Genomic DNA, 12,417 nt, shown 5'->3' on the forward strand with positions numbered 1-12,417 from the left:
CTGCTACCCTCAATCAGGCAGGCAGGCCAGTAGCATTCTTTTCTCGTACCCTTCAAGGCCCTGAAATTCGGCACTCCGTGGTGGAGAAAGAAGCCCAGGCCATAGTGGAAGCTATTAGGCACTGGAGGCACTATCTCGCCGGCAAAAGGTTCACCTTGCTGACCGACCAGTGCTCAGTTGCGTTCATGTTCAGCAACCAACAGCGGGGCAAAATCAAAAATGATAAAATTTTGAGATGGAGAATCGAACTCTCCACCTACTACTATAACATCCTGTACCAGCCTGGAAGGCTCAATGAGCCCCCTGATTACCTTTCGGGGGAGTGTGTGCCAGCGCACAGCTCGACCGGCTAGACGCCCTTCATGCACATCTTTGCCACCCGGGGTCACCCGATTTTACCATTTTGTGAAAGCCCAGAACCTGCCGTACTCCCTTGAGGACATCAGGACGATGACCAGTGACTGCCAAGTCTGCACTGAGTGCAAACCGCACTTCTATCGTTCTGAAAAGGCGCAACTTATCAAGGCCACCCACCCCTTTGAGCGACTGAGTGTTGACTTTAAGGGCCCCCTTCCCTCCATCGACCGCAATGTCTACTTTCTCAAAGTTATCGACGAGTACTCGCGTTTCCCCTTTGCCATCCCCTGCCCCAACACCACTGCCACATCCGTCATAAAAGCCCTGCGCCAGCTCTTCACTCTGTTTGGATATCCCTGCTATATCCACAATGATAGAGGGTCCTCCTTTATGAGTGACGAGCTGCGCCAGTACCTGCTGTTTAGGGGCGTTGCTACTAGTAGGACCACGAGCTATAATCCCCGGGGAAATGGACAGGTGGAGAAGGAGAATGCCACAGTGTGGAAGGCCACACTTTTAGCCCTTAAGTTGAAAGGGTTGCTGGTCTCTCGATGGCAGGAGGTCCTCCCCGAGGCACTTCACACTATCTGCTCCCTGTTATGTACGTCCACAAATGCCACCCCTCACAAGCGCCTATTCTCTTTTCCCAGGAAGTCTGCCACTGGGACCACCCTACCAGCTTGGCTGACATCCCCAGGGCCAGTGCTGCATGTGAGGAGCAATAAATACTCCCCGCTGGTCGAGAGGGTTCACCTTCTACATGCGAACCCCCAGTATGCCTACGTGGTCTTACCTGATGGGCGGGAGGACACGGCCTCCGTCCGCGACCTGGCGCCCGCAGGAGCAGCAGACCACTACCCCGAACACTCCACGGTAACTATGAACCCTCTACCCGAGGTGACACCACGCACACCGAGCCCTACACAGACTCCTCACGACACTCCTATACCAGGCGTCTCGCACGCGCATATACCAGGTGCCTCGCACACGCATGAGGGATCACTGACGCCTAGTGGGCTGACACCTCCAGTTAGGCTGGAACCAGCACAACCACCGTCTCCGGTGCAATCACCACCGGCACCCGTGCAATCACAGCCGGTGCTACGTAGATCGCAGCGACAGATTCGACCACCTGATAGACTTAACCTGTAAATATACTTGTCAGAAACTTCGCCCCCATGGGGACTCTCTTTTAAAACAAAGGGGAGTTGAATGTGGTGAACTACATACACCCGTCTGGACACGCCCCCCTGCTGACTGCTCCTGTGGCTCCTCCCACTGACCCCAGTATAAAGGCGATTGGGGCCTGAGCCCTGCCTCTCAGTCTCCAGGATGTAGCATGGTGGTCAATTGCTGCTTGTTCTTTCTTCCAGTCAATAAAAGCCAATATCTCGCCTCACGTCTCAGAGAGTTATTGATTGTGCATCACTATCACAATTAAATAACAATTAGCTGATACATGCAAATTCACAAGCATAATTGCTGTATCAACTGTGCTGCTAAATCCGTGGTTGTGACAAAAAAAGGGCATAAAATAAAGCAAAAATTAGTGGGAAGTTAGAAGATCAGGAAGTTTTTTTTTGAAAAACAGCTGAAGGTGATGAAAAAATAAGGAGACAAAATGCAAAATATGAAAGAAAACTAGCCAAAAATAACAAAGAAGTTACTAAGTTGATCTCACATATATAAAGGGTAAAAGAGAGATGAGAGTGGACATTGGACTGCTGGAAAATAACAATGGAGAGGTAGTAATGGGGAACAAAGAAATGCGCACAAACTTAATAAATATTTCGGATCAGTCATTACTGTGGAAGACGCTAGTAGAAATTGAAGAGTGTCAGGGGCAGAAGTGAGTGTAGTTGCTATTACTAAGGAGAAAGATGCTTGGGTAGCTAAATGGTTTGAAGACAGACAAGTCACCTGGACCACATAGACTACATCCCAGTGTTCTGAGAGAGGGTAGCTGAAGAGATGGTCGAGCCATCAGTAATGATCTGGAATTCAGTATATTCTGGAATAGTTCTGGAGAACTGATTCATACGGTTGTAATAGCTGGGGGTGGTATTAGGGATAATCCCCAACTACTATTAAATGCTCCCAATGGCGTTTGCCTCAAATAGCCTCTGACAATCAAGTCCAGCTCCTGGCCTTCATGTCTGGCTTACGTACTAAGCCCATTGGAAACAATTCTTCCGACAAGAGTAGGGCCAAATTCGGGCTACTGGTGCCTTAAAAGCAGTTGCTTCAAGCAGATTGGGCTCATCAGCCATGGTTGGCAGCTCATCTATGAGCTCAAACCTGCACTGCCTGGTGGCTGTACCCACTCAAGGGGAAGGCTTCAGGACAAAATCCTGAGTGAAAATCTGGAGCAAGAATCCATAAGGCAATCCTATGTTGAATTCATTTCTGATTGGCAACTCCAGCAAAGGTACTGGTGCCAAACTGTATTGTCTCTGTTTTTCCTTTGGGTTCATCAGATGCTTGGAAAGGAGAGCTTGCCACATGGGCAACAGCTTGTTCTCCATGTTGTACTGCCCAGGTTGCGTATGTAGTCAGCTTGGATGCAACATCTATGGTTGACCCGTACCATTTGAAGCCTCAAATCTGGAGAACTGGAAAATTGCAAATGTCACTCCATTTTTTAGAAAGTTGAGGAAGGCAGAAGAAAGGAATTTATAGGACATTTAGCTTGATTTCTGTGGTTGGGAACATGTAGGAGTCCATTATTAATGAGGAGGTTATGGAATACTTGAAGGTGCATGATAAACTAGGCCTAAATCATCATAGTTTCCTTAAGGAGAAAGTTTACCTGACAGATTCCTTGAGGAAATTTCAGGCAGGATAGACAAAGGAGAGTCAGTTGATGTTGTTTACTTGGATTTTCAGAAGGTCTTTAATAAGGTGCCATATATGAGGCTGCTTAGCAAGATAAGAGTCCATGGTATTACAGGATAGATATTAGCTTGGATAAAAGACTGGCTGACTGGCAGGAGGCAAAGAGTCATAATGAATTGGGCCTTTTCTGATGGCTGCTGGTGACAAGTGGTTTTCTGCTGGGGTTGGCACTAGGTCCACTTCTCTTCATGTGATATGTCAATGATCTGGATGACGGAATTGATTGCTTTGTTGCCAAGTTGGCAGACAATACAAAGATACTACAGGTGGAGGATCAGCTAGTGTTGAGAAAGCATAGAATCTGCAGAAGAACTTGCACAGATTGGGAAAATGGGCAGAGAAGTAGCAGATGGAATATAGGGTATGGAAATGTATGGGTCAAGCACTTTGGAACAAGGAATAAAAGTGTAGACTATTCAACTGTTAGAAGTGCAAAGGGACTTGGAAGTTCTTGTGCAGGATTCCCCAAGGGTTACCTCACAGGTTATGTTGGTGTTAAGGAACACAAATGCAATGTTAGCATTTGTTTCAAGATGTCTAGAATAGAAGAGCAAGGATGTGATGCTGAGGCTTTATAAAGCTTTGGTCAGACTACACATGGAGCATTATGAACAATTTTAGTCCCCTTATCTAAGAAGAGATGTACTGGCATTGGGTGGTTCCAGAGAAGGTTCGCAAGAATGATTCTGGGAATGAAAAGGTTACGGGGAGAATCAGCCATGATGGAATGGAATAGCAGACTCAATAGGCTGACTGGCCTAATTCTGTTCCTATGTCCTTTGGGCTTAAATCAGCCATGATGGCATGGCAGAGCAGACTTGACAGGCCAAATGGAGTAATTCTGCTATAATGTCTCTTGGTCTAATGCTCTTAAAAGCCCTAATTTGCTTAAACCTTCCTCATAAAACATACCTTTTTCCATCCAGGCAGCATCCTGTAAAAATCTCCTTTGCACCATTTCTAAAATTTCCACATCCTTCCTGTAATGTGGTAGCCAGAATTGAACAAAATTCTCCAAGTGTTGTCTAACTAGAGATGTATAGAGCTAAAACATTACCTCAGAGCTCTTGAACTCAGCCCCATGAGTTCACAAATCCATGCATCTAACTTTCTTCGATCTCATGCCTCCTGAGTTTCTGAATGACTATACTATGGGGACATTATTGAACACATTATTAAAACCCATGTTCCCTGCATTCACTGCTCTACATGCCTCAATCTGTTTTGTCACTTCCTCAAAAAAAGTCAATCAGGCTAAGGAAACATGACCTGCCACATAGGAGGCTATACAAACTATTCTTGATCAGACTATGCTTCTCCAAAGCTCATAAAATCCTGTCTGTAAAAATTGTTTGCAGTAGTTTGTTCACCACTGATGTCATACTCACTGGCCCATAATTTCCTGAGTTGTCTCTTTTACTTTACTTGAAATTGTAGACAAGACCATCTAGTAGCTAGTCAACCAGATGAATTCATCTACAATTTATTCTCATGGTAACTCTGGCCTCACTTTATCAAAGATACTCCTATTTTCCTCTCCATCTGTGCAACATAAAGTTAACTTGTCTTTCTTTTATACAGAGCTGACAAAGGATGTGAGCGGAAATATTAACTCTGTTTATCTTTCCTGAGATGTTGCCTGATCCATCCATTGTTTCCAAAACTTGTATATCGACAGCTGAGGATTGATATATACAAACAGTTTGTAGAAAAAGTTTTGAAGTTAACCCCCGCATATATTCTTCTTCTTAGAGAGTATAATCCTTTGAAGCACAGATCTCTCTGTTATTTGCTCATCTTAAAATAAAATTGAATTGAGTCCAGAAGCAATCTCCTAATGTCCCTCACTTTTGATCCACAGTCATTACATCTCACTGGGTTAGCAAATGGTTAGATAGATTCTTACTCTATTTAAGTACCCATATTTGCTAGTTGTACATTAAAATTTGTCAGAAAAATATAAATTTCTATTACAAAAGTAGAGAACACTGATAAATTGTTCCATTTGTAAAACCAATCCCCATTCATAGCATTGCTTGTATCAAAGTAGATATTTAATGTGTTTTTAGATTTATCTTTTCTTACATTTTAAGCAAACAACAACATCATGAAAATATGCCTTATTCACTTCTTGAAGTACTTATATACAAGCAGTGAGACGATGACCCAGATTTTGTAAAAATAGCAACAACAAGACTACCAACATGTACTCTGCTAGCAACTTGTATTCATCTCTGGAGATGCATAAGCAAGTGATATTGGAGTTGTCAAAATGTAACCAGGTGACTGTTGAATATCATTTTTTCATTGTTAGAGTTCACTTATGTATTCACCTTCGTAATGCTAAAGTATCTGCCTGTGCCTTTAAGAGAAAATGGTGCTGTAATTTTGCATGGGTGGAGTAGAACGAAGAGTTGCCATGTTCTAAAAAGGATGACGTTCAAATGCTTTTCCCAGGTTTGGCGAGGAAAGGTGAATAATATTTGATAATATCCATGTAAATTCATTTATACTTTTTTGTAAATCTAGAATATCAGTAATTTAACATCTTTTACATGTAGATGTTTTAGATTTTCACTAGTAAATTGATCGGCACTGAATAGCATAATTGTGAAATTCCTTAACAGGCCTACTAGGTTAGTCTTTTTAGTAATTCAACTACAAGGCAATATATTGTAAAAGTTTATTTGTCCTTCTTCATTGTTTCATGACTGAATGTGAATGTAACAGAGCAATGTGAATGTATTAATCTCTGTTCAGATAACGTGAATGAGGAGAACTCACTTCAAGGTCTAGCCTATATGTGTTTGGAAGCTAAGCACATGTATGCCAAATGTGAGTATATCTCTTAGTTAAGATGAGATGTATTTATTCATCTTTTCGACGTTGTGTATAAGGTACAGGGTTGATGGGATTCTAACATTGTTCTTATTGCTATTTTCAGAATTGCCACTACCATTTTGGTTTTGTATATTTTGTTTTAGTTATTTTCATATTGCATACATAACAAGGGTGTGGTCTGAAGTTAAACTGAGATTGTAACAGCAGAAACATTTTTTTAATTTATTTTGTCACTTTTATCTTGATATCCTCTTTCTGCAATAAAATCTCTAAAACAGATAAAGGAATTTAAGACCCAAAAAAGTATTTGTTGTCCTGCATGTGTATTTTTCCCCAGGCTACAAAATTTGATACCAGGAGTGGGGCAATTCCAAGCCAGTTTAGTGGGTTTTGGATTTTTGTATGCAGTACAGTATACAATACGTTACATGGTAGTGGTGAAGAAGAAGACAGTCACTCCTGTGGGATGGAAGGAGAGCCTGGTATCATACAGAGACTGTGGTAGAACCTTGAGACTGGGCTGGGACATTGGGACAGATGACAAGGCATAGAACTGTGACGGTGATCCAGAGCAATTGCAGCCATGAGATCATTGTGTTTTCTACAAGGAGCATCAGCAACCCCTCTTCCAGACTTTAAAGGCTTGTGTTGTCAAAATGTTACACTCAGAGAATGAGCAAACTGAACCTGCTTTGAATGAACAGATTAGAGAGTTGCGTAGCAGGCATGAGGAAGCCATGGCAACTATAGATAAATTAAGCAAAACATCCTATGTATTGCTCTATTTAAAGGGGTTGTTGAGAAAGATGGGAGGTCTGTTGGTGACTTTATTCAAGATTCGTACCGGTGCTTCATGGTAGAAATCAGTCTGAATGGGATCAGTATGATTGTGTTATGTCACTGCTCAGGGGTGCAGCTCTAGAAGAAGCACGTATGCGCAGTGATACTGAGGAAGACCAGGCTGATGACTTGTTCACCTATCTCAGGGAAGCTTTTACTGACAACCAGTGTACGCCCCAGCTGTTGCATAGCTTCTAAGCTGCAAACAGCGTGAGGGTGAAGACATAAGAGAGTTTTCACAATCTCTAGCCCAAGCTCTTAACTTGCTACTGAAGCATTCCCCTGATGCTGTGGCCAATAAGAGGGTGGCGCGCAGATATCAATTTATAGAAGGCATCAGAGATCCTTCCCTTAGAAGGGACCTCTACCGGTTCATGTGGAACAACCCCGATTCCTCAATGATAGAGGTGTGAGAGGAGACTTGTCTGTGGTTTTCAGATGAGTCCTCAGGAAATGCAAAAATTGTAAAAAGTAGCAGTAGTCAGGCACAGTGCTTAACTCTCAAAGCTCAGGAATCAAAGTCTGTCACTCTAGACGATATCGTTAAAGTAGTTGCAGAGCAGGGCAAAACCATTAGTGAGTTGATTCAAGCAATGAAAGACCCTGCTGTACAGAGAAGAGCTGCACATGCTACTAGAAGCAGACCTAAGTTACAGCCTAGGTTCTCAAAGGATGGACAATCAATATGTTTCAAGTGTCAGGTGGGAGGGTGTGTAACAAAGAATTGCCCACAAGAGCTAAGTGCAAGGGATATAGAGCCTGAACCCTCCAGCTCTCAGGTTGTTGTGAATCGGGCAATTCAGGGGAACCTCACAGACTCATAATGTACAGCCATCCTGTGACCATGTTCTCCAACATGCTTTAGGAACATGTCCTGTTGTTGAGCTTATGATAACAGATGTCTCTGTCGGTTGTCAGACACAGATAGTCAAGTGAGCACCATGATTGAGCAGTTCTTCCGAGAACACTTGAATGGAGAGGATGAGCATATGTTGTCCACTGTTGGCTGGCTTAAGTTAACAGCTGCTAACGGTCTTGATATTCCATACCTTGGGTATCTAGAGCTAGAGGTTCAAGCGCTGGGCATGAAGATTCCCAACTGTGGCTTTCTAGTGGTCAGAGATCCTGTTAGCACTGAACAACCCGTCCCGTGCATTGTAGGCATGAACGTTATAAGCCAATGTAGACAACTTGTCTATTTTGAATTTGACACGACCTTACAAGGAAAGTTGGATTCTGATTGGAGAGATGTTTTCCAGAAAGTGCAGATGTGCACTACGGAACAGAAAGCCATAGCTGAGTATCAGGGAAAGCTGAATCTGGAGTTACCATTGTGGCTAGGAAGGCCCCAGGAGATGCTGGGACTGACTGTAAGATATTACTTGAGCTAATTAACACCCCTCTACCAGGTGGTCTTGCAGTTATACAGTGCCAGTACAGATTTTAAATCTCTCTCAAGAGGATGAATGGCTCTCACCTAGGACCCCGCTGGGTATACTATCAAAGGTAGAATGCACAGATAGTAATCAGCAAGGTGCTGTAAGAATTCAATGGATCTCAGCAGGCATTGAACAAATGACAGTTGGTGTAAAGGAGGAGGGTAGTAACCCCAAGTTGAAGTCAATTCTGGACAAACTCAACATTGGGGGTAATGAAGAACAACAAGCTCAGCTAAGAGCTTTACTGGCTAAGTACCTAGATATCCTTGCAGTCGAAGATGAAGACCTTGGGTACACTGACAAGGTCAAGCATGAGATTCATTTAATTGATGGTGAGCCCATTTCACAGCTATACCATCATGTTCTGCCAAATCAGTACAGTGAAGTGAAAGAGCACATTTTAAAGTAGTTGAAGAAGAGTGTGATTCAGGAGAGTATATATTCAGGAGTGTGTATGCCTCGCCTGTAGTGTTGGTATGGAAGGCTGATAGTAACATAAGACTGTGTGCAGATTATTGGAGACTGAATCTTAAGACTAAAGCAGACGGGTTCCCACTCCCATGTATAGATGAGAGTTTTGCTGCTCTGTGGGGACCACGGTTTTTCTCAATGATAAACCTTGTGAGTGGTTATCACCAAGGGGTAGTAGAGGAGTGTGATAAGCATTAGACTGCTTTTTCAACCCCACCTGGTCTATATGAATATCTTCGCATGCTGTTTGGGGTTTGCAATGGGGCCAGCGACTTTTCAAAGACTTATGCAGGCAACTATGAATAACTTAGTCTTCCAAATTATGCTGGTGTACCTGGATGATATTCTTGTGTATTCACAGACTTTCCAGGAATACGTGGAGAGGCTTGACACTGTGTTTCAGCGTCTCAAAGAGACGGGTCTGAAGTTGAAGTTGGAAAAATGTCATTTTCCATAATCAGAGGTTAACTTCTTTGGACACCAGATATCAGCCAAGGAGTAGGCACAGATACAAGAAGGTCTCAGCTGTTCAGCAATGGCCAATACCATCTAGAGTCAAAGGCTTAAGATCATTTCTTGGCTTTTGTAGTTATTATAGACATTTTGTTTGGAGATTCTCAAAGATTGCAGGTCCACTGTATGATGTATTGAATTTGGGTCATGGTGCAGGGAGTCCTGGTGAAGTGAACGAGTTGTTAAAACAGTCTTGGATGGAAGAATGTCAAACTGCCTTTGACTCGCTCAAAGAGAAACTGACCAGTTTCACACAGCCTTTCATAATGGAGACTGATGCAAGCAGTCACGGACAAGGAGCTGTTTATACCAGCAACAGGGAGAGACAAAGAGGGTTATTGCATATACAAGCCAACAACTGAGAAATGCTGAAAAGAATGATAGGAATTATAGCAGCATGAAATTAGAGCTGCTTGCACTGAAGTGGGCTATAATAGAGAAGTTTTGTGGTTATTTATTGGGTTCCAAATTCACTGTAATAACTGATAATAATCTATTATCCCACTTGAAAACTGCCAAGTTGGGAACAATTGAGCAGAGATGGATCTCACAACTGCCAGTGTTTGACTTTAATGTTCAGTATTGTCCAGGTCAGGACGATACAATGGCTGCTCTCTCTAGGCAGCAATTTGCAGGGAAGCTTGAGCTGAGTTTGATAAGGCTGTGGCGATCTGTAGTCTAATCAATTGCGACACTACTCTTGACCCGGCACTGGTTACAGCTGGTTTTAAAAGCTGTATGGTTAAGCAATTCGAAGTCTTGAAGCTGCTACTAGCGATGTAAGTGATCTGATGCAAGGAAACACTCCAACCTTCCCGAGTTATTCTATTGTGGATTTGCACACTTTTCAGCAGCAAGACCTTGTGTTAAGTGTCTTCAAAAACTTATGGGACAGAAATAGAATGCCGGAACGTAGAGCTCTGCCTAAACTGGTCTTGTCTCTGTTAAAGCACTGGGACGGGATGAGGGAGTGTAAGAGGTTACTGTATCATGTAGTTGAGGATGAGAAGCACGAGGAGTGTTATCAGCTTCTGCTACCTACCAGCTTGTGGAGTAAAGTGTTAGGGTGTGTACATGACTCTGTGGGCCATCAAGGCGTCGAGCATTCTCTGCACTTGTTAAGAAGCAGATGTTTTTGGGTGGGCATGTATGAAGACATGGATCAAAAATTGTCCGTGTTGTGTTTTAACTAAAATGTCACACCCTGAGATCCATCCTCCCATGAAATCATTTCTTACTTCTCTACCACTCGAAGTTGTCACTGTAGATTTCACTGCGCTTCAGCTGGCAGTTGATGGGCATGAGATTGTCTAAGTAGTCACAGATGTTTTTAGAAAATTCACTCAGGCATTCCCAACTCAGGATCAAAAGGCAGATACCACAGCAAAGGTGCTCTTGAGGGAATGGATTATGAAGTATGGTGTTCCTGAGAGGTTGCATTCTGACCCGGGCCATAACTTCGAAAGTGAGTCCTCCATAACTGAGCTTTGCAAACTCTTCAGGGTAAAGAAAAGTCATACTACACCCCATCATCAGTGTGAGAGTTTCAACGGGACAATACGTTGCCTCCAGAAAAGAAACGCAGGTGGCCAGAGCATTTACCCGCGTTAGTGTTTGCGTATAATGTGATGCCTCGCACAACCGCCGGATATTCTCCTTTTTACCTGCTGTTTGGTGTTGATTCTCACTTGCCAGTGGATGCTCTGCTGGGACAAGAACTGTCTGTAGACTGGTTAGCCACACACCAGAAATGACTGAGTGATGCTCATGCCAGAGGAAAGGAATACTCTGAACAGAAGGCTGCAGAATGCATTGCCTTACAGAAGGATAAAATTAATTGTCCCCAGATTGATGTAAATACACTAGCTTACCTTCAGAACAGTCCATCAGGTTGTAATTAGATCCTGGATGCTTGGAAATCATATATCTACAGGGTGGAGGAGGTGCTAGACAACACATGCATTGTGGAACCTTTGGAGGAAGGGGCTATCAAGAGGGTAAACAGGGTAGACAGCAGCCCCTGTGAGAACATTCCTACTCCAGCTCCCCAAAGGAGACTGCAAACTCCTGTAATTCAGGATAGTCCTTCCTGGGACATGAATCAGATTCTGAGGATTCAGGGAATGGTGTGATATTGGAAGAAGATGTGTCAGAACAGGCTGTACATAATCTCGACCCTAGCTTTGACAGCAAAACTTCGGGAACTTAGTCCCCTGTGACAGCTGATACCGGGTCAGATGTTGGTAGTCTTCCTGTTGCAGCACTTCGCAGGAGTAAAAGAGTAAGTGCTGGACAACATTCTAACCCACATCATGAACCAGGATTAGTTTTAGATGTGGCCTCCATAAATCCTGCAGCAGTGTCACAGATACTGGCTAGTCGAAGTTCAGTTCTATTCAGAGAAGCAGTTAAAGAGGTAAAAGTACTTTTGCAGTGAGCGAGTAATCGAGGACACTTGCTGGTGTGCAGGGGAGAATGTAACCTGGTGACCGTTGAATATACTTTTTTATTGTTAGAGTGCACTTATGTATTCACCTTGGTAATGCTAAAAGAGCTGCCTGTGCCTTTAAGAGAATATGGTGACATCATTATTCACATGTGGGGTAGAAAGAAGAGTTAAAATGTTCTAGAAAGGACAACGTTTAAATGCGTTCCCAGGTTCGGTGAGGAAAGGTAAATAATATTTGATAATATCCATGAAAATTAGTTTATACTTGTTCATAAATCTAGAATATCAGCAATTTGACTTGTTTTACATGTGCATACTTTAGATTTTCGGAAGTAAATTGATCAGTGCTGGAGAGCATGATTGCGAAGTTCCTTAATGGACATACTAGGTTAGTCCTTTTAGTAACTCAACTACAAGGCAATATAGTAAGATTATTTGTCCTTCTTTATTGTTTCATGACTGAATGTGAATAATGCAAATGTGTTAATCTCTGTTCACATAACGTGAGTGAGGAGAACTCATTTCAAGGTATAGCCTATATGTGCTTGGAAGCTAAGCGTGTGTGTGCAAAATGTGAGAATATCGCTTGAGTTAAGATGAGATGTTTATAGT

General features: G+C 42.9%; 1 long non-coding RNA gene across 1 annotated transcript in view; it reads right to left on the bottom strand.

Annotated features, from left to right (window-relative positions):
• The window catches only part of LOC140713977 (uncharacterized), an 85,706-nt gene that overhangs the window by 59,286 nt on the left and 14,003 nt on the right, over positions 1-12,417 (bottom strand). The window lies entirely within an intron of this gene.

Source organism: Hemitrygon akajei, chromosome 20 (assembly GCF_048418815.1).
Source record: "Hemitrygon akajei chromosome 20, sHemAka1.3, whole genome shotgun sequence".
NCBI lineage: Eukaryota > Metazoa > Chordata > Chondrichthyes > Myliobatiformes > Dasyatidae > Hemitrygon > Hemitrygon akajei.